Source organism: Sciurus carolinensis, chromosome 1, assembly GCF_902686445.1.
Source record: "Sciurus carolinensis chromosome 1, mSciCar1.2, whole genome shotgun sequence".
Classification (NCBI taxonomy): domain Eukaryota; kingdom Metazoa; phylum Chordata; class Mammalia; order Rodentia; family Sciuridae; genus Sciurus; species Sciurus carolinensis.
This window is the reverse complement of record NC_062213.1, coordinates 14,092,476-14,110,767: the sequence shown is the minus strand read 5'-3', so window position 1 is coordinate 14,110,767 and position 18,292 is coordinate 14,092,476. Positions and strand designations below refer to the sequence as shown.

General features: G+C 54.3%; 1 long non-coding RNA gene across 3 annotated transcripts in view; it reads left to right on the top strand.

Moving 5' to 3' along the window:
• The window catches only part of LOC124973028 (uncharacterized), a 148,435-nt gene that overhangs the window by 34,481 nt on the left and 95,662 nt on the right, over positions 1 to 18,292 (top strand). Inside the window, exon 1 of one of the 3 annotated variants that reach the window (XR_007106622.1) lies at positions 15,414 to 15,792. The exons of the other annotated variants lie outside the window; for them this stretch is intronic. This is a non-coding gene — a long non-coding RNA (uncharacterized LOC124973028). Of the gene's footprint in view, positions 1 to 15,413; positions 15,793 to 18,292 lie in introns of those variants that run through there. 3 annotated transcript variants of the gene reach the window in all.

The following is an 18,292-nucleotide window of genomic DNA, read 5'->3' as shown; positions in this document are numbered from 1 at the left end:
GGTGCCTCCTATGGACTGACTCACCCTACAGCCAGTACTGGAGCCTGCAGGCATCTGCTCCCTGGACACCGAGCAGACAGGGGTTTGAAGGTGGGGCATGGGGCAGCTGGAGGAGAGGAGCAAGAGGGGGACGGGAGGTGGAGGCGAGGCCACGCCACACAGGGCCTTCTGCTTCATTTGGAGGGGTGGCAGCCAGTGGAGGACTTGAGCAGACCTGTTTAAGTAGGGCTCTGGGCATCAGGAGAACTGCCTCCATGGTGGGTGTGGCAGGCCCCGCGATTCCCTTCTTAGATGAGCTCCAGGCCCCAGAGCCTGACTTTTGGAGGAAAAGGCCCTTTCCACCCCCTCAAGCCCTTGAGCTGTCTGCCTGGTCTGCACACTGAGGGCCTGCCAGCTCCTAAAAGACAGGACAAAGAAAGGAGCACTGTGTCTCAAAAGAGGATATTATGGGAGACTTAACCACCAGAGCCCATACAGGGTTGTGATTTGAGTTATAGCATTTAAATCTTTATTCCAGTGGAAAGCGTCTACGGACTGTCCCCAGAGATTGGCGAATCCCATTAGGATTTCTGAAAGCTGTGACATTGTGTGGGATGCTAGGAGATAGGCTCGGGAGGGCCAAGGGTGTGGGCTGGCCGTGCCGGCCATCCTGGGTGGACTCTGCCACTGTCACCGCTGTGCTTCTGCAGAACGGGAGGCACAGATGCTCTCTTGTCTGGTCTCTGAGGAGCGTGGCACCCAACCGGCTTTGCCCACATGGGAGGCTGGTCCAGCCCAGCCAGGGAATGAGAGGTGGGTGGTGTGGTGTGTGCCCAGGGCGAGCTGTGGCTGGTCTCGCTGTGTGCCTGGTCTCGCTGTGTGCCTGGGGGAGACCCACAGGCCCACGGTGTGTTAGGTGGGAGTGGGCTCAAATGTACAGTTCTTACAGGTTCTGCTGCTGGGACCCCAGTGACCAAGTCACCCAGAAACCCCTTGCAGACAGCAGTCCATTCTCACCTCCGTGTGCCCCTGAACTTGCTCTGTGACGAATGATTTGGGACACCAGGCTTGACATCTTTGAACCTCAGTCTCTATACTTGTCAGATGGGGACAATGTACAGAAAGTCACGGATTTAAGATTTTTAAAAATTTTAAGATCTTCAGAGTTTGAGATGGTGTAAAACCCATACACACGAGTAGACACCGTAACTGAATTGTGATTTGATTTGGTCCTTTCCTGGGCCAGTGAGTGATATGTGGTGTAGTCCCTGGTTTGGGCTGGACAGCATCGGCGAGCTACCCCACCCGTCCGGAGCTGAGATCTGTTTGGTGTTCCCTAGGTGCGGGGGTTGGATGCGTTTTGACTTTTTTCAGTTCGTGAGGTTCGTTGGGATGTGAGCCCATTGTTAATGGAGAAGCATCTGTACATCAAAGGGCTGCTGGGAGCAAGGCAGGAGGTGCTGGACCCGTGCTTGACACAGTCCTGCTCAGTGAATTCCCTTTCAGCTGAGGACTGGATCTTTGCATACCTCTCTCATGGTCGGAAGGAAGGGGTGGCAGGTGCTACTGTCCCCAGCCCATAGGAGGGCAGATTAGACCGGGAGATGCTAAAAGGTCTGAGGAGGGTCTCCTGGTGGAGTTCAGGTCTTGTCTCCAGACCTCCTGATCCCAGAGATGGACACCTGTATTTCAAAGGCACTGTCGTGCACTTTAAGTTGTTATTATTTTTAAATTGTTCTATCACTTGGTTGTATTTGCTATTTACTCATTTTTGATTTATCTATTGACAAGTTTTTGTTATTTACCTGTTTATTTAAGGTGTGTGACCCTTTGAACTATTATGAAAGTGGTGTATTCTAAATTCCTGTAATTTTATGCTTTTCCCAATTACTTTTTTAAATTGATTTTGAATTTCTAAGACAAAAGCTGAAGATCTGTTTTGCTCTTTCATAGGGTTTGGTCCTGGGCTTGTCTCCTCATGCCTGGGCAATATTTCTGAACTTCACAGAAAGTCTGTGCCTTTCCCAGACCCAAACTTCCTGGAAGGTCATCTGCCTCTGCTTCCAGGAGGGCCCTGTTGGGCTAGCAGTGACGCGCAGTGACAAGGGTGCAGGAGCCCGCCCTCCTGCTGTGGAGACCTCCCTCAGCTGAGCAGCCAGTCTTACCCAGAACTGTCACCAGCCATTCTGGGAAGCCCACTGCTCCCTTCCTGGGTCCCTGGAGAAGTTGGAGCAGGTGGCCCCCACCTAGCTCTTCTCTGCCAAGGCTTCTGGTCGCGGAGAGGAAAGGGGTGCAGGCTGGAAGGTCAGGTTGGAATCCTCTGAACCTTCCGAATGTGTGCCTGTGCAAGTCTCCCAAGAGTCAAGAGCCTCATGTCCTAGTTTGTAGAAGGGACAGGCAGGAGCCTCCCCAGCAGCCAGGATTGGCCTGAGGATGAAATCAGGTCATGCCCCAGCAGAGGTGTGGCACGGCCAGGTCTTCATAAACCAGGCAGCTCTTGACAGGGGCTCGCTTTTTCACGTGAGGTCCTTTGCTGTTCTGGGCAGACCCGGTGTGATGTGCTCAGATGGAACTTTGCACAAATTCCCTAAGAGAAGCCCCGTCTTTCTCGACAGTGTCTGCTGGACCTGTGCCCTGGGAAGCTGCTGCCCACCTGGCAGGATTTCTGGGTATTCTTCACCGTTTCTTGGGACGCCCCTGACCTCTGAAATACGGACATCTAGGGTTATTAAGGGACTCCATTGTCGTTACTGAGCTGAGCTGGGCACCCCGTGAATGGGAGAGCTACCCAGTGAAGGCAGACTTGATGTCATCTCATGATGGGTGTGACAGAGGGCTTGAGCAGGGGGCAGAGCTGTGGCCACTGGCGTTTGAGCACCTGTGCGTGCTCCTCACCGGGCTTGTTTCCCTCCCCTGCCTCGCCCACGGTGCCTCCCGAGCCTCTACAGCCTGCACAGCCCTCTTGCAACCTTCCGCTCCTCTGCTTCTCGGTGATGCATCTGGTACCACCTCCTTCAGGAAGGCTCACGACTTCCAGGCTTCTCTGTGAACAGGGCCTTTCTCATCACCTTGCATCTGGTTGTCTGTCTCACCCACAGAACTTTATTTCTTGGGGATGAACCTGGGTGTTATGTACTTGTCACAGGCTGGGACAATACCTGGAACCTAGCAGGTGTTTCAGATGGGGGTTACACAGTAGTAGGACCCAGAGCACTTCTGAGCTGGCAGGAGCATACATAATGCATCACTTCAGCATTGAGATGAACCGTCAGGTAGTTTTTTGGGGAGAATTCCGAGTGGACTTGACATCTGTAGAGTGGGGTGTTCTGTCTGCCCCTGCCAAGGCCTCCTGAGAATTGGTATGAGAGAGAGTTTCAAAGTGGACGTCTCTCTGGCCCCGTGGTCTCTCTCTGAGCAGAACTCCTGGGAGAGGTCCCTCCTGCTTGTAGCAGCGTCCCTTCCCATTCAACCTGCACTTTGGGAAGCCCGGTCCTTCGCAGGGCTGCACTGGCTCCCGTCGACCTTGGGGTGCAGTGCTAGTCCTTTATCGGCCTTTTCCAGGGGCTCGGTCTGCATCTCACCCAGGGCTGGGCAGTGAGCTTTGTAAAGCTCTCCAGAGCACTGAAGCTTTACAAGCTGTGAACAAGTGCTCATAAAGGCGAACAGAGCAACTGGTCACAAAGTCAGTGGCCCACAGAGAAAGGAAACAGGTGGGCAGTTTCCTCTCCAACTGCATCATGGAGTCAGGTTCTTGGCTGGGCTTCGAGGCCGTGGCTGGCACCTGTTCTGCCCTTGGTCTGCCCTCTGCTGTGTGGGGCTCCTTCCCTCTCTGGTCCTTCCCTCTCTTCCCAGTGTTCCAAGTAACAGACACTATTTGGAGGCTCTGGTTGTGTCTGAAGCCTTCTTTCACCACTGTAGCACAGCTGGGCTTTCCTTTCTAGAACCATCCTTGTTCTTATCCTGTATCCCTACTGCGTGCTCCCTCAGGCTGCCTTTCGTGTGGGTTTTCTCCTGGATGGTCAGCTCTCTGAGGACTGGAGCCCAAGTCCCATGCGCCCTGGTAACTCACTTCCTACGGAGCCCAGATACAGGCCAGGGGTTCATCGTGCTGTTCATCGTGAGGCAGATGACTTTTCAGAGTGGGAAGACAGTTCACAGAAAACATGGGATGCAGCCTGTAATCCCAGCAGCTGGGGAGGCTGAGGTAGGAGGTTGCGAGTTCAAAGCCAGCCTCAGCAACTTAGTGAGGCCCTAAGCAACACAGCAAGATCCTGTCTCTAAATAAAATATAAAAAGGACTGAGGATGTGGCTCAGTGGTTGAGCGCCCCTGGGTTCAATCCCCAACACTGAAAACAAAACAAAACAAAACAAAAATCACAGGATGCTAGGCCCGCTCAAAAAAGGGGAATTACAAATCACAACTCCCACGTTTTCCTATTAAGGTGGCAGGGCTCAGAGGTGGCTAAGGACTCTGATTACCACACCCAGGGAAGCAGACCCTTCCATACATACCTTGCTGGAAGGGGTGCAAGTTGTTTCTCTGGGCAGGTGCTTTGACTTTCTCTATCCAAATGACGAGATAATTCATAATAACATATTTATACAGCAAAAAATGGGAGCGACTCAGACGTCTGTGCATTAGACGTGGGTTGGTACCTGGTGACACCTGCCACGGGAGGTGCGGCGTGCGCAGACCCAGCTAGATCTGGGGATATGGTGTCAAGAGAAAAAGCAAAGTGCAAAAGCCCTTGTGTGTATGTGTGTGTGTGTGGGGGGACTGACGCACAAGTAAACAGTGCTAGTGGTGACACGTGCCCGTGGGTGAGGGACACAGGTGGGGGGAGACAGTAGGCACAGGAGGGGCGGGGGGCCTGGTGAGGAGGGCCACAGAGGAAGGCCAGCGCCCGTCACGTTGTACCAGGGGTGCACACTGTCAGCACACGGTAAGCAAATCCCACGGGATACTTGAGCGGCACTCCCAAAACAGGCAAGTGGGAGCTGTCCGGACCATCCCACCCAGGGCTCCCATAAATGGCCGCCGGAGCAGCTCGGCCTGGGGTGGTGCTGGCACAGGCTGGCAGAGGACACCATGCCAGCCCAGTGTGGAAAGGACTTTTGGGAGGCTGCTGGGACAGCAAGGGGGCGGGAACGCCAGACCTGGGGAGGAGTGGAGTCTTGGCCCAGGGTGTGGACGTGGGCCTGGGGTCAGAGCCCAGGGGCCCTGCTGTGTGATGCGGAGCTGCCCAGAAGAGAATGGCAAGTCGCGTGGCTCCCTGTGCCAGTTCTGCCTGGCTGGGCGCTGCTGAGAGCCCCGTGAGCCCGGTCCAGTTGACGAGTGAGTGGTCATTGGGTGAGGCTGCCAAGACCAGGGCAAGGGGGCTGGACAGCAGGTGGCAGGGGACTTCTGCACCTGGAGCCCCTGGAAGCTTTTTAGCCTGATGGAGCCAAGGCATGGTCCAGTCACTGTTTTCGGTTTTTTCATATTTGTGATTTTATCGGTACGTTATGATCATAGGTGATAGTGGGATCCCCTCTTGCGTATTCATTCATGCCCACAGTGTACTTTCTATCCTTTGCCTTAGATCTTTAGAGACCTTTCCCTGTTCAGTGCCTCCACGGTGGGGTTGGCACTGCGGGGATGGAGCGGAAGTGGACGGTGGGTGAGAAGAACTCCTGGACCTCCTAGGCGGGCAGCCCTTGAGGGTGAGGGAGAACCTGCCGCCAGCGGCTTCTAGAACAAGGAGGGTTTCAATCAGGTGGAGGTAGGATCCCTTGGGAACTTCTAGAGCCCTGTCACTGTCACCACATTCCTGGCTGTGCCATCAAGGGAAAAGGGACTGGGAGGAGAAGCAGGGCCACTGCACACCAAGGAGGAAGACCCGGCCTGTGCACTGTGCATGCCAGCTCCCGGATGCGCGGCCTGTGCCAGCAGGTGCGCAGGGCAGCGGCTGGGGTGGGCTGGGATGGGCTGGGACTTGGAGGCAAGGTCAAGAGAGGGCTGCTCTCTTTGTCACCCGCCTGAGGGTCTTGTTTACAAAATAGGTAGGCGGGGAGTAGTACTTTGGAATGGAAAAGAGCCTTTATTTTGTACAAAATGGTTTAATCCCTGGCTTGGGCCTGGGTCAGTCTTTGTGCTTTTGGTTAAGATGCCACTGTCCTTGGTTCAGGAACCCTAGAAAAGATAAGAACAACCAGTGGATTACAGAGCTCTGGGACTGTGTGGCCCTGGGCAGAGGCAGCTTTGCCAATATCAGGAGTGAGTCATCTTGCCCGTCTTTGTGGGTTGCAGGGTGGTCTTCAGAGCACGGAATTCGTGTCTACACATGGTATTAGACAAGGCAGATCCGTATGTGGCTTTTGTCTTTTGGTCTCTGTAGGCTCATTGGTGGGTAACCACAGAAATAATTGTCCTGGCTATATCTTAAATCAAGAAAATGCTAATACCCCCAAATCTCGAAGTGTTTTGTACTAAAAGAATAATGTAGAAGGAATCAAAACAAAACCAAAAACCAGGGGTTGGGGGGGACTTTTAATTTTAAATATAAACCTGTGGGGTGGGGACCCAGGTGAGTAAGGGTGTTGGGTACACTTGCTGGCTTATTGGTGGCACTGCCCACCTGTGCACGTTGCTCCAGTCGATCTGTTCCGGTGGGTGCTCTTCCACGCCTTCTGTCTCGCCTCTCCTTGGGGCACTCTGGCTGTGTGCTGAGAGCGGAACCACGGAACTAGACGATCCTGAGTTCCAGTCCAGACTCAGTCCTGGGCTGTGACCCTGAGGACCCCCTCCTGTCCTCACCCCACACTGGAGATGATGCAGTGTATGCACCTTGCGGGCTTTGCTTAGACTCAGGCGAGAATGTGCATGAAAACACCCAATCCAGAATCTGGTGTCCAGCTCGAGTCCCTCCAAGGCACTCTAAGCTGGCCAGTCTCTGGAAGTGGCCCCTTCTGCCTCTACTCTACTGGCACGGGTCTGAGAGTGGGCAGAGCAGCCCATCTGGTCGTAGCCTTGGGGGGTATGAACCAGAGGGTGGGGATCCAGAGACAGGCTCCAAGTCTGTGCTCCTTCTTCACAAGGCAGGTTCCTGGGCTCTGCGACATGGTTCCCTGGTGTGCAGAGAGGTCGGGACAGAGGGTCTTCCTGGCTCTCTGTCCTCTGTCCCATGCTTCTGTGGACTGACTTCATTGCCCGTATCTCCCAGACTGTGCTCACAGTCTCTGCTCTAGCCACCTCGTCTGGGAAGTGAGTGAAGGCCCTTGGGCACAGGCTCACCTCCAGATCTCCCAGGGAGGGTGGCTCAGCTGGCACTTTGTGAAGACCCTCTGGTGCCGGCTTGACTGTGGGCTGACCATCTGTGACCGTGGGTGGACTGTACCCAAGCTCAGAGGCCCTGGAGGGGCACCCTCGATTTCCGCTTGCAAAATTCCTGGGGCCGAGTCACTGCCGTCATTGCAGAGATGAACCGTGCTCACTTTGTGTCGCATCCCAAACTGCGACAGCAGCAGCTGCAGCTGGGACAGAGCGTACTCAGCTGCTTCTGCACAGCTCTGGTGTCGCAGAATTACACTGTGTATCTCTGCATGCTGCACCTGGGTCTCTGAGCCCAGTGGCCTGTTGGAGAGATACCCAGGCATTTGATGAGCTGGTGACAGCCCTGCCATGGCTATGCTTGGGGTCCTTGGACCAGTAGTCTGATCTCAGTGGTCATGTCTGGCCTTGCTTGGAAGCCATGTGTATGGTAGTGTACTGATCTCGGTTCCAGCCTGCCCGGGTTTGAATCCTGCTGTGTGACTAAGGGTGATATTAATCTCTTGGGACCTTAGCTCTCTCACCTGTAAAGCAGGGATTCTTAACAGTGTCTGCTTCATAGGGCTGAGGTTTAAATGAGGTTTAAATGACATATAACATATGTCAAGAGAATAGTAGGATTCCTGGCCCACAGCAAGACGGCCCTCAGGATTAAGGGAGGTAGAGCCCTTCACCAAGCTGGCTCAGTGAACGTGAGCTGACGCTCTCTCCCCTCTCCCCATCTGCACAGCAGCCCAGCACCCAGGCTCTGGCCGCTTGCAACCATGTTTTCTGATGACCCGGCTGACCCTTTAGATGGTGGAACCCATGAGGGGCTTGGTCCTGTGGGGTCCGAAGAGTCCAGTCGATGTGGAGGCTGTTCTCAGTGAACTGTGACCTGGGGTGACTCTGGTTGGCATACTGGTTGCTGGGGAAGCAAGCGAGGTCCTCACTCACAAGGTCCAGATTTCAGATCAGGAAAAGTCATGATGAGTCCTTGAGCATCCCTGAGGGCCGGATAGTACCCTGAGGCAGGACTCCCGGTGAGGAGGGAGGAGGCGTGAGGGAGGAGGCGTGAGGCCCGCAGAGTTTCCTGAAGGCTGCCTGGAGGAGAGGTGGGCAGGAGGGCTCTGGTGGCAGACAGCAGAGTTCCTTGGGGTGTAGCTTAACACTGAGTGCAGGGAGAGGGGTGTGTTGAGCTCCAAAGCTCTGTCCTTGTCCCCGATGCCAGTTCAATGATGAGGGCATGGTTTTGAGATAAAGGAGAAGGAGGTTTTATTGCTTTGCTAGCTAAGGAGACACACAGGGCACGCCTGTCCCAGAGGCTGTATTCTGTCCCTCAGGAGGGGCTGTGTCCAACGTTGTAATTCACTTGTTAATTCAGGAGCTGGTCATTTCCGAGATCTTCTGGTGCCATCCCCAAATCTGTGGTGGGTGTGTGCTCAGGGACAGATAACTGCCTAGGGTGGGGAACAAAGGTGATCCCGCTTCCCCTGAGATTAGGGAGGGGGAGAGAGAGGACGGGAAGAAGCAAGTCTGTTGTAAAAGCTGGTCGCAGTGGCAGAGCAGCGAGGGCTGCATTCAAGGCTCAAGTGGGCCACTGTCGGTGTTGGGGAGGAAGAGAGCCGGATGCTATTTAGGTCTCTCAACATCACACAGAGTAACTTACACCAGAGTTCTCTCTGTCCCCTGCAGCCCATGCTCTGCCCTGCCCTTTTTGGGTCCTGCTTTTCTTCCTGACTTCTCCCTCTCTCCAAACCCAGAAGCCAGTTCACAGCAGCCTGGCAGGGAGGCCGGCTGGTATCCGGGCCATTTCCTGCCCCCAGGGGCCACCCACCCGTCGGATCCTGCCGCCTTCCTCTCGCCCTCCACCCTCCGCAGGCATGACCTCACCCATGGCCGGGAAGCCGGGCTCCTGTTTCCCGCCTGTTTACCCTGGCGCGGCGACAGGTCTGTCACGTGGCGCTGCTGGGATGCCAGGCGTGTGAGTCGCCGGCAGTGGGCACAGGCGGGCGGGTGGGGGGCATTCCTCCGGACTGACTCTCCTGGCACGGGACCCCCTGCTTCTGGAGGCAGGCGGGCGCGGCCGGGCGCTCTGCACAGGGGTGCTGAGTCATGGCCCGGTAGTCCGCCGGCCTCTGAGTCACTGGGCTCCTCAACAGTGAGCCCTTTGTGGGACCCTGGTGGGCTTTACTGCTTTTAAAGGGACACAAATTAGCATTTGAATCTCTTTGCTGCTGACCACCCTCAAGGTGTCTTGCACCCTGATCCCTTTCCAGGCCTGTGCCTGAAACTCACCCGCTTCTGCCTTTTGAATTCTCAAAAGTTCAGTTCAGCCCCGCCTCAGGGAAGAAGCCAGGGTGGTGACTAAGCCTGCAGAGGCAGGAGCCAAGCTGGCAAGAGCTCTGCAGCCACAGGAGGGGCCTACAAATCTCTTTCCTATTTTGTGAGCATCTTGAAGTGACCTTGAAAACCCAGCCCTGTTCCCAGAGGAGCAGGTGCAAGAATAACATTTGTATATGGCAACCTGCAACCCTTTGAGCATGCACCGATGCTGCTCACTCCTGTCCTGACCCAGATGCCACCCCTTCCTTCCACCCATTTCACAGTTGAAGAAACTGAGGAGAAGAGACTGACTCAGAGTTGGAGAGCTGGACAGCAGCTTTCTGGAACTGGACTCTGACTTGCCGGACTGAGTTTACTATTTTAACCCCCCCATCCCAACTCAAGTTTGTCTCTCTCCCTCTCTGCCCCCCTCTCTTGTTTCTTTGGAGTGGCTGCTGAAATCTTCCCTGAGGATGGTAGCTGTCAGAGCAGGAAGATGGCTATTAAGGGAGACAAAAGTGTCATTAGGAGCCCTGCTGGCCTTGTGGATTGAGCCTGCATGCTGAGCCCTGAGGCTCTCTGGGGGGCGGGGGACCTCACTGCAGGGTTGCAGAGAGCAGCAGTAGGCCCTGGCAGTGAGGACCCCAAGGGTTTGTCTCTGGGGGGTATTGAGGGTGGTTGGAATTAGGGCCATTCATTGTCCCTGACGGGGGAAGTGTTTTGGCCTCAGGTCTCTGGGTTCCAGATGCCCCAGTTGTTTCTGCGGGCCCTGGTTGTCTCATACAAAGAGAGGAGGGTGGGCTAGCTCAGTGCTTCTGTAGCAGAGTCCCTTCCCTCCTGCGGAGGGGCGTCTGCATAGGGCAGGAGAACCCTTTCCCGGTCCAACCCTGAGAGGCTTCTAAGGGCTTCTGGGCTTTTCAGTGTGTGGGGGGTGCGGGGTGCGGGGGTCCGGGGGGAGGCGGCAGGAGGAGGGGGCTACTCCCAGAGCTGAATGGACTGGAGGGCAGGGATTTGTTGGACCTTGTTTGGAAACAGTTCTCCTTTGAATTAACCTCTAACCTTAAGCCTGTCTCTAACAAGGTGATCATGAAACCTCAGGTTACCTTTTGTGGAGGGTGCCCCAGCGAGATGGAGAGAGGTTTGGAAAGGGACTCTTTCTGAGGTGGGGCATTTCCAATATTAGCAAAAATTTCACAGATGGGGGAATGGTTTGTTTTTCACGGACACTTTGAAGTCTATTTTTTGTAAAGGAATAATTGTGATACCAGAGTTTCTGGGACTGTGGTTGGCTTGTGGAAGGTGGCCAGTAGTTTTGAATGAAGTCTAATGTAGAGCAAGTCTGTGCCCTTGAGTTTCTACCTGGCTCCTTCCTTTAGTGACTCCACCTGAACATTAATTTTATTTATTTATTTATTTATCTATTTATTTATTTATTTATTTATTTAAGATTCCGGGGAATTGAACTCAGGGGCACCTCAACCACTGAACCACATCCCCAACCCTATTTTGTTCTTGTATTTAGAGACAGAGTCTCACTTTCGCTGAGGCTGGCTTTGAACTCATGATCCTCCTGTGTTAGCCTCTGGAGCCACTGGGATTACAGGCATGCTCCACTATGCCCCGTTTGAAAATTCACTTTGAATGACACTTTTAAATGAGAGAAAAAAATTGAGCTTGTTGGTAGGTGACTGCCTTGTTTTGGACCATTTCAGAGGATGGTGTGGCTGCTCCAAGCCTATGTCCTGTGTTCTTGGAACACAGAGAACCATGAGCTCTGGGCGTTTTACCTTGTTGGGCAGGAGAAGAAAGAACAGGATCAACCCATCTGGTGCTCACTCCCGGTCAGGCACAGTGGCACCCAGTCTGGATTAAGGAGCAGTATGTCAGGAGCACTTTGCTTGTGGTTACACAGTGGCCCAGGCAGAAGGTGAACTCTGGTCTGCCTTTGAGTTGGCTGTCTACTTCTTCCCTTGGACTGCTTCTAATAAGTGTCACACAGGCAGTAGTACTTGAGGAGCTGTGAGGTTGGGACAGAAATATCTGCTGCCAGCCCTGGACCCTTCCTTCCTGTCGCTCTGAGTTCCCACTGACATCGGGGCTGCCCAGGTTCTGCTGAAGTCCGTGTGGTCTCTCTCCGAATGAACCAAACCTTGTGACCCGTCAGATCTGGGTTTCTGAGTCTCCTGCCCCTTGGGCCTGCTGTTGAGTTAACCTGGCCTGGCCTCCGTTTTCTTGCCTGTTAAATGCTGACAACACCTTGTAGGTCAAAGTTAGTGAGATTCTCATGCTTGCAGTCTGGTACCCGGAGGCCTTCAGCAATCATTTGTTCCTTTGTCCCTACAAGTAGAGAGGCTGAGTCACAAGTCCTGAGGGAAATCGCTTTCTCCTCCCTCCTTAAATGTGTCATCTGCCCTCCTTAAGCTTGTGTTAGCTGGGTGTGGTACGCCCCAGGAATGAAGCTGATTGGTGACATAAACCCCTGTGAACACCTCTGTGCCCTGGGAACTGTGATTGGCTGCGAGCTGCCAGTGGTACCGAGAACTGGGGATGCCCCAGGGCTAGGGGGAAGGATATGTGAATCTGGGCAGGGCTGCTTCCTGGAACCACCAGGTTGCTCTGGGAAGGGACCCGTACCTGGGCAGCCTCAGCGGGAGAGGAGCTGGTTTGGGGCTGGACGCCATGCTGCAGGAAGTAGCGCTCCTCCTGGCAGAATTGGTTCCCAGTTGCGGGCACAGGGGTGCAGTATGGGATCGGGAATGGGTGTCTCCCCTGGCAGCCACCACCAGCACAATAATCTTACGGAAGGAACCTTCAGAACCAGGGAGGGCTGTGAATTCCATCTCAGCACCTTTAGGGAAAAGGACTGTGGGAGTTTAGGAGCTGAGGAGCATCGCCACCTTGGGAGACCTACCAGGTCAGGTGCCGGTGACAGGCCATCATGCAAAGAGGTGGACCGCACCAACTCTCTGTCCTGTCCAATTGGTTGCTTTGCCAGGTGGCTATTTCTCTTCTCCTGTATGGACTTCTCACGGGTAGGGAAGCTTCTTGCAGCATGTCCTTCACACTGAAACAAGTGCCCATTGATGCCCCACAGGCAGGAAGTGGGTTTTGGGATGTCACTGTGGCTGTGCCACCCAGCCTTCCTTCTCCTCCAGTGGCTGCTGTCATGTTGCTTGGGAGGTTCTTACTTCTTCCCAGTGATTTCCCTTCAAGATCTGATTGTCACTGTCCTACCACTGCCGTGGGGCACTCTGCTGAGCTCTGGAGATGTGGTTGCCCAGGAGCCTGCCTGGTCCCCTCTGACAGCTCCCCTTCTGTGGGAGGTCAGTTGTAAAACCAGGTCCCTGTAGCACAGTCCGGGAGGTGCTGGAATAGATGTACTGCTGGGCACACAGGTGTGGAGGACAGCCAGGGTGCCGCTTGGTGGCCTAGGGACAGTTTCCCAGGATGATTGCCTGAATAGAGACTCTGGTTTCTTAGTCATAAGGAGGCAGAGGCTCCCAAGAGGCTCGAAAGACCTTGGGATGTATTCATAAAGTGGAGAGACCCATGGGTCTGGCTGGAGGCCCGCCTGCAGATACTCGTTAAATCACCGTCAGCTTGTCAACCCAGTGGCCCATACTTAGCATGATCTTGGCAATTATTAGTCTGCTTCTCTGGCTCTCCTTTCCAGAAGTGTTTCCTTTGAACCTGGGCCTTTGTCCATGGTCCTCGTCATGACGTGGTCTGGCTGTTTCCCTGTAGCCTTCAGGCCCATGGTTACTCAAGTCACTCACAAAATTAAGGGGGACCTTCACAGGTAAATGATTTTTTATTTTTATTTTTTTGTAGAAACAGAAAACACAGGCAGGTAGAAGGCGGGAAATTCAGGCAATCCACAGTCCCATGCTGGTGGCAGCCAGCTGAACACCTTGCTTCCTGATGCTTGTATTTTGAATTTTTTTTGCGTTTAACATTATATCATGACCTTGTCCTCGGGTCATTTGAAGCTTACAAGCTTGTTTTACCATATTCGGTCGTGCGCCTGCCCGGGAAAGGTGCTGCAGAGCTGGATTGTGCTCCTCTGTGAAGTGGGGTTAGAGCCTTTCCTGGGGGGCTGCTGTGGAGGTGGGGGAGCCCCTGCCTGGAGCCTCCCTAGGATGGCCAGGGTGATGGCCGGCTGCTGCTGGTCACTGTCACCCTCCTCGCAGTGGCTCCCTGCGGGGTGCAGATTTCCTCTGCCTGGGCCTGTGGTTGCACACTAACCTTTTCGTGCATCCCTGATTGTTTTCTTGGCAGAGTCCCCCGCTCCTGAAATAACAGGAACGTTACGATCCTGCTTCACTGTCAGATGTATTTTGAGGGTATTTCACCAGTAATAGCCCCTTCAGGCAGCGTGGGGGTGGGATCTTGGCAGCACCTCCTGAAGATGGAGGTTCCGCTGAATGCAAAACTCTGAAGGCAGGAAGGGATCCAATCCTCAGCAGACACACAAGACACACCACACACAAAAAACCACAAGCCAACAAGCAGCAAGCAACAACAGCCAGCAACCCAACCCGTATCTGGTTATAAAGTTACTTTTCTGGGACTAAAGGTGTGGTGGACCTGTTCTTCCTGTTTATCGCCTATTTGTGTTTTGGAAACCGGTTATTTCCTATGGAGGTGTCAGCAATTTTTTTCCCCCTCATTGATTTGTAAGATCCCTCTTGATTAACTTTTGAATTTTGCAGATGTTGGGAAGAGGGGAGCCCAGGAGTCCCCTTTGTTAAGCATGTTGTCCCAGGAATGAAGCCTCCGTTTCCATGGGGGACATTTCTTTAAAATTCTGCAAAGCAGAACCATGTTTTGCAAGTGAATGCCGGGACCTGCCCCATCCATTTGGGCGGCTGTCACTTTTAAATGTTCCCAGATGAGTGGCATTTGCTCCCTTCCCTCTGTCCTCAAAAACACACACACACAAATCCTACAAACTTCCAGGTGTCAGTGTAAATATCACCTGAATCTTCAGGGAGCCAGCTCCTGCTCAGATCCCTAAGTTAGCTGTTGGGGGGGGCGGGGCTGGCTTCTTCAGGGGTCAGTTGTGAATTCTGACTTGGGAGGGTGGTTTGCCTTGAGAGCGGGGTTATGCCTTGTTTAGAGCGCGGGGTGTGTAAGCATCCAGCCATGCTTAGAAGCTGAAACCCAGAGAGGTACAGTGTCCTGCCTGTGGTCACTCAGTTTGGGGCAGATCCCGGCACCTGACCAGATGTCTGGGCCCTGGGCTCCGGTGTGGGGTGGGAGGGAAGTGCAGGGAGAGATTCGTTGGCACCTGTGGTCAGGGCTTTGCTTTGGTATCTGGGTGGACGAAGTCAGGGTTGCTGGAGTGGCAGGGCCTTACTCCTGTGGCCCTGGTCATTGGTCATCTGGGTTAATGAGAATGGGGTGGTATCTAGGGGAAGGTTGGGACCATCTTCCAGATGAGGGCCCAGTGACCGACTATGTTCTCTGCTCGAGCATACCTAGGCAGCGTGGCTTCCCATCGCTAAGCCAAGGGATGACACCAACGAAGGGCTCTGGTTCACCAGCTCCAGGTTCTGTCCTGCTGGCAGGGGGAGATACGGGTGTCAGGTGGCATCAGTGGGGGTTGGAATGCTTGATGCCTGGGTGGGTGAGGCAGAGGAGCCGTCCTGGTGGAGGGGGAAAACCTGTTTGTGCTGGAATCCAGGTGCCACCAATCCCCTGCTGTGTGAGTCTGGACATGCTGTTCACCTCTGGGAGCCTTAGCGTCCTATCTGTCAAATGGAACTAATGAAACCTGCTCTGTGACGGAATGCCTCTTCTTGGGCCTTGCAGGGTTTCAGTGGATAGTGCGTCTTCACAACTGACCCAGGCTGAATGTGGCAGAAGATTTCTCACACTGGAAGTCCTCATGGAGGCAGTGAGATCTGAGATGCAGGTCCTCCTGCCCACCAGAGCACCAGATATGGCAGCGGAGATACCCCTGGACTGGGAGGGAACCCCCAGAGGCTCAGTGCACAAGCCCAGAATGAGACTGAGTTCTTGTTCCATGTGGGGCAGTAGAGCCTGCTGACTTGAAGACCAGGTTTGTGCCCATTCCTCAGAGATCAGCGACTCCACGTTTCATTCTGAAGTGGGCATCTGGTTTCTGCATCCCAGTCTGGGTGAGAATCCTTAGGATGGGGAGGTGGCTAAAACCATCTGGAGTGACTGGATCAGGGTGAGTACCAGTCCAGTGGGGTAGGTTCCAGTCTGGGGGCTTTGCCCATATTGAATAGCAGTTCAGAGACCTTGGAATATATTTGGGTGTCGCTGGGAGAATGTTGTTTCCCTTTAAAAAAAAAAAAAAGAAAGCGGTTCATGTCCTAATCTCTGGAAGCCATGAGTATCATGTAATGTGGCAAAAGGGGACTCAGGTTACAGTTGGGTTTAAGGCTGGCCTTAGATGGGGGATTATCTTGGATTATCCATTGGACCCAACATAATCACAGGGGTCCTTCAAAGTGGACAAGGGAGTCAGCACAGGGCTCAGTGGTGAGATGTGCTGAACAAGACTGCAAGCTTGGAAGTTGGAGGGATTGAGAAAGGCTTACTGAGAAGGCACGAAAACAGGAATTCCCGTCCCCCACAGGCCCCTGGAGCCTCCAGAAAGGAGGGCCGCCCAGCGGATACTCCATGGGACCCATTTTGGACTTTTCATCCCCAGTACTGTACTGTAACACATTTGCATGGATTTAGGTCCCTACATTTGTTTGGACAATTCTAGGAAACTGGTGCCTTTGATGAGGCATCTGATGACCACCTCGTGTCCAGCCCGTGGGGAGTGGGAACTGGGGACAGCCAGATGGATGTGTCCCTTGGGCCTGGCACTGGCAGGCATTCCTTTTTTGTGTGATCTTGGGTGACTGGGGTCACCAGGTCTGCCTGGTGAACTACCTGCAGGGTGGCTTGAGTAACCTGGCGTCCCTGATGGGTGAGATCCATGTGGTTGTCCAGCCTTTACCTGTGGCACCTGGCAAGGGGACATATTGTAATGGCGTGGGAGAGGCTGCTCCCACCCCGCTCTGTCCTGCTGTTTCGCGTTTGAATTGATGATTTTCATTGTTGGCCTGTTGGAGGTTGATATCTCTTTAAGCATCAGGACTACTCGGCCAGTGCACCTTAAACCTGAGCTTGTCTGTCTCAGGGTCAAGCACCTTCCTGATCTTTCCTGGATGATCTTTCCTGCTGTTGCTGGGGCCTCCTGAGTTGCCTGTGTTGGGAATGTGGCCACCCTTCTGTCCCCTCTGCTGCCCGTGACCCACAGGGCAGGAAGTCAGGCCAGTAGTGGGGGTGGGATAGGGGTAACCCCAGCCCTCATGAAGATCTTTGCATTCTGAACTGAGGCCTGGTGCCCACCTGCCAAGGACCCAGCCTTTGCTGTCTGCACCTGTACTACAGGTCCAAGGGCCTGTGCCTTTCCTCTGTGCCCCTCCCCTCTGTGCCCCTCCCCCTCTGATTCGGCACCTGGTGGGAGTCTCCAGATGAGCAGGGGAATGAAGGAGGCCTTCCTGGAGGAGGAGACCCCATCTAGTTGTAACAGGACTGGGGTGGCTGTGGGGACGTGGAAAGAGAAACCTTCCATTGAGCAGTTCCAGAACTGGTGGGAGAGCCATGTGTCGAGGGCAGTTAGTTGCTAGTGAGTGCAGCCTTCCTGGAGGAGCCCCGGCAGGTGACTCCTGCACACACCTGTGTGGGTACGGATGACCCCTTGCCTCTGGTCACTCAGCCCGCACAGGCGCTACGCTCTGTGCCGCTGTCTGTGCCATCGCCGGGCTCTGGATCATTTAAAAATACAAGGTACCTAGTGCTGGCGGGTGGTTGTGCCAATGCAGTGTGTGTGTGTGTGGGGTCTGGAGTCACAGCAGGGTGACATTAAACGCCTCTTTCCACCCAAGTCAGCCACCTGGCCCCCGTGTCCCCTGGCCCGGTGCATGGGGGCTGCTCTCCTGGTGGTGAGTGAGGCTCGTGCCTCACAAGCCCTTCTGGGTCCTGCTCACAGCTGCCTGCAGCCTTCCTCAGTCTTGCTCACCTACGGTGCCAGGACCGACCTGGTTGCTGCCCTGGCTTGTGTTTGGCCTTGGTCAAGGTCAAGTTGTCCAGAAGGAGAAAGGGGAGGGGCGCCTGGCCTAGGAAGCGGTGGGAGAGGGCCCTGGTTTGGAGCCCTCGGATAGCCAGCCTACTTCTACGGACCTTTTTTGTGCAAACTGGACCCACCCGCTCCTCTACCTGGAACCCCCACCCCCATTCCCTCCTCTCCCAGGAAGAGGAGTGAAGTGCCAGGAATTTTGTAGGGGGCTGTGTGATGTGATGTGCACATTCCTCTGCAGTGCCTGGGGTTGGCCAGCATGCAGACACCTGGCTGGAATGACAATGAGAGAGGATGCTCTAAGCTGCCCCGCCTCCTGAGGATGCTCTGCTGATCCAGCACTTCCTGCCTGCATTTCCATCCTCCCTCCTGTCCTTTCCCACAAAAGCTGGGCTATTGGGATGGTAATGCCTTCTGGGTTAGCCTTGGCCCCACATGAAAAATGAACTTCAGGGATAATCCTTGAGGCTGTGCAGGCTCATTTTTTATGCAGATGTGTGTGTGGGGGGGTGGTGCAGGGACATGGTAAGTTGGGGAGGAAGAGGCTAAGGTCCTCTGAGATGTCACTGACCTCTCAACCCCTAAATCACCC